The following is a 3354-nucleotide window of genomic DNA, read 5'->3' on the forward strand; positions in this document are numbered from 1 at the left end:
ATTAAACTTAGTCTACATGTGTAATAATTAAATCAAAATAGTTTATTATATGTTTTTCATCAAAATTCAATATCTCACGATATATATAACATCATATAATCTGATGTATGCATAGCAAAAACTATGTATTACAAATCAAATAGTCAACATTGCACATTATAATATGAACTTGATTCTTATCAAATAAATTAACATCAGGTGTATTGACAAAGATAAAACCTGGATCATCTTTTCAATATTATACATCGGAAAATCCAACCGGGACTGTTTTTTTTTTAAAAATATATTTTATATAAACTGAAGTGAGCGTCCGTGTATTAATATATTTAGTTGTATATTAATAATTATAGATATGTAATATAAAAATATGTAAATATTACGTAATGTCTGAAGTTATAAACATATAAAATCTGTGTTTTCATGGTTATGATCATCCGAAACACATATAAATATAATGTAACGTTAGAAAATGTATTTGTCACATAGACAGAAATTGTATGTGAACAATATAGATCCGAAAAATATTTTTCATATGTACAATATAATAGACAGCTACCAAATCTCAGTTATTAAATTGATGAGTAAACATGAATGATACACTTTCTATACGTGGTGGGATTGAACATAGAAACTAAAAAATAAGCAAACATGAATCGTGTGATAATTCATCAACATTGGTCACATTAATATTGTAATGACCAATGGCATATGTTGTAATAATTCTAGTTAACAAAGGGGTTTTTTTAAAAGTGTGTGAAAGTGATTGTGAGGCTGCCACCTAGGAAATGGCACTCATGTAAATCACACATGAAGTAAAGGTTAGTTTCTTTGAGTGCTCCTTAAATAATATATAGGGGATTCTATCTGGATCTCCCGTGGAGAAAACAAGGAGCTGATTTGTTGGCAAAAGTCTACCTGAAACACGAGGGTTCAATAAAAAGAATTAAGAAAACGACGCGACGAAACTCCACGAACCCAAACCAACGGAAACTCTATAGGCATTACACAATCAAATTTGTCGTTTATCCATGTTTTTTAATATGACAGCAGAACTCTAGCTATAGAAATATTGATTTACAACTAATGTAGAAAACGAGAATACAGTATATGGTTATATATATATATAATATATATATATATATATTATATATATATATATATATATATACATGAGTAAGCTGATATACACTTAGCTATTCAGTTAGTCTAGGTATTGAATATAATATATGGTTCGGAATTCGCTTGTACTATTCTTAACGAAATCGATTGGGTTAGTAATACTCTAAAAAGTCATACTTGTTTACTTTATTTCATTTAGGGAAATTTACTAAACTGACTCAAATTAGTTGTGTAATTACTAGAATGACTCATATTTTTAAAAAAATTATATATATATTTTTCTGGTCGAAATTGCCCTTATACATAGTTATAACAAAAAAAATTATTACCAAAATGCCATTATTATTTGATCGACGACAGATTTGTTTTCAAAAAAATAAATCTGTCGAGTAATAAGTCTATTAAAAAAATCTGTGTAGAAAAAGAAATCTACCATTAAGTGGTGGCAAACTTTTAAAAAATGCCAGATTTATTCACACGGCAGAGTTAATTGTCTGATTTGATTAGAAAACATATTTTTAAGAATATGTCTATCGAATAAGGTAGCAGATTTGTTATAAATGGTAGATTTATGTGATCAACTTATTTTCTTCTGGACCGATTTATTCTTTTTATGTTCGACTTATTTTTTACGGCAGATTTATTTATCCGTTTTAAAATTGTTGACAAACTTTTTATTTATATGGTAGAAGATTTTTTGTTTTATGTAGTGACAAAACTTTTTTAATTTTATTGTGACAGATTTATTGACGGAAATCTTGGTTTATGTAAACTAATTTTAATTTTGACCCGGTTTACTAATAATTTCGAATCTAGTTTATTTTTCAGGTTAATTAAACTCAGAATTAGGGAAAATTTTTAAGGTGTCATCATCTTTTCGTCGCTCTTTTTTTTTTTCAAATTGTCTTTTTTATGGTAGTTTAATCACTTGTGGCAATTTTTATTGATTGAAGAGACATGTATCATATCATTCCTGTCTGCGAAAAGTGGAAATTTAAAATAAAAATGTGGTTATTTGATGTGGATAATGTGATCAAGATAGTAAATTACTTGCAGCTAACTAGGAAACTAGATATGAAGATTTTGTAAAGATCATACGGAGTTGATTTCACAGAACACGAGTTTGAGCTAACGTACCTTTTGCTAAAGCGTAATGTGGTCAAGTTGGAGCTTTATTAACTGAATTTACGTTTTAAGTTTTGTATGAGATTAAGTTTGATTGTATTGTTTGAAATCATTACTGTATTAAGATAACCACGCAGGGAGTGGAGATTGCAGATTAAACAACATTAGTTCAAACAATCAGAAGACTTCTTGCAATAGTTTCTTATTTGTATGTGTGACTGACTGTGAGCTCGTACATATATTCACACACATCAAACCCCCAAGTTTCACAAACCTAGATATGAACTTCAGTGACCGTCAGATGGATTTGTTAGCAACTCGAGTGACTTCTTCAGATGTTCTATAGCCGTTGTAAAGACTTCATCGAAAGCTTGAGATCATGGATAAGCGCCTAATGGCCTTTATTTCATTGTTCATCAGGACAATTACTGTCGAGACAAGACCTGGTAAAGAGTAATCAGCAAGACCTGTTGCTTGAAATGCCAAATATGTAAAAAGCCATACCTGGAAAATAAAACAATTCACAAATTATTTTCTTCTCTACAAAGCAAAAAAAAAACAAAATTTTGGCCTAAAACAGACACATAATTAAACGATGGTGGTTCTAAAGAAAATGGAAATTAAAGTAATGAAGAAAAACAGAACAAAATTTCAACTGAAACTCTAGTTTAATCTGAGCCGATGCTAAAGAAATCTACAAACTTTCACGATCAATAAAATTGTGTTATAACCAAACTTAAAAAGAAAAGTCTTTCGATTTCAAAGTCCAAGGAACCCTAAATTGGGATTTAGGGTTTTCGAAAGCATTCAATCAAAGAAAATATATGAAAAACGTGTTATAACAACTTGGATTGGATCTATTTAGCTCTTACAGTGTCAATTTCATCGATTTAAAAACCTACACAAATCGGAGCTAGGGTTCGTCTTGAACGACGGGGACGATGACGACTTGACGAGGAGGGGACAAAATCAAAGGTGGCTGTGATGGAGGAGTTGTTGTCGGAGTGGGGTAGGGACGACAGCAACTGTCGATAGGAGAACTCTGATTTTGTTGACGGCGTAAGAGAAAAGAGAGACCCCGGACAAACAAAACTTTCTATTATTTTTTTT

The 3354-nt window shown here is 30.3% G+C and overlaps 1 long non-coding RNA gene across 2 annotated transcripts; it reads right to left on the reverse strand.

Annotated features, from left to right (window-relative positions):
- Window positions 1-2430: 2430 nt before the first annotated feature.
- LOC108811446 (uncharacterized) lies at window positions 2431-3354 on the reverse strand. 2 transcript variants are annotated; one of them, XR_001943308.2, is made up of 2 exons: window positions 3147-3354; window positions 2431-2748 (listed from the first exon to the last, which is right to left on the reverse strand). It is a non-coding gene; the product is annotated as an uncharacterized LOC108811446 (long non-coding RNA). The 2 variants fall into 2 exon arrangements; XR_001943307.2 differs by having other exon boundaries at window positions 3117-3354.

Source organism: Raphanus sativus, unplaced genomic scaffold, assembly GCF_000801105.2.
Source record: "Raphanus sativus cultivar WK10039 unplaced genomic scaffold, ASM80110v3 Scaffold0909, whole genome shotgun sequence".
NCBI classification, from domain to species: domain Eukaryota; kingdom Viridiplantae; phylum Streptophyta; class Magnoliopsida; order Brassicales; family Brassicaceae; genus Raphanus; species Raphanus sativus.